The sequence below is a fragment of the Osmerus mordax genome, unplaced genomic scaffold, assembly GCF_038355195.1.
Source record: "Osmerus mordax isolate fOsmMor3 unplaced genomic scaffold, fOsmMor3.pri Scaffold_87, whole genome shotgun sequence".
Lineage (NCBI taxonomy): Eukaryota > Metazoa > Chordata > Actinopteri > Osmeriformes > Osmeridae > Osmerus > Osmerus mordax.
The window spans coordinates 35001-35227 of NW_027120644.1; positions in this window are offsets into that span (position 1 = coordinate 35001).

Consider the following 227-nt stretch of genomic DNA (forward strand, 5'->3'; position numbering starts at 1 on the left):
GAAACCGTCCACCTGTATGGTGGGGGCCCAACTATCGTGGGGGTCGAGAACGCCATTCGGTCAGGTGGGTGACAGTGTCACGATGGTCTGCGTGTGTGGCATGGATCAGGCCCTTGCTGGAGCTTCAAAACGGGCAAAAAAAATAAAAAAAGACCCAAAACGCGCCGCCTACCGGCCGCTCGCGGGTGCCGGGGTCGGGGTATGGGTCTAGCCTGTGCCGGGGCTTC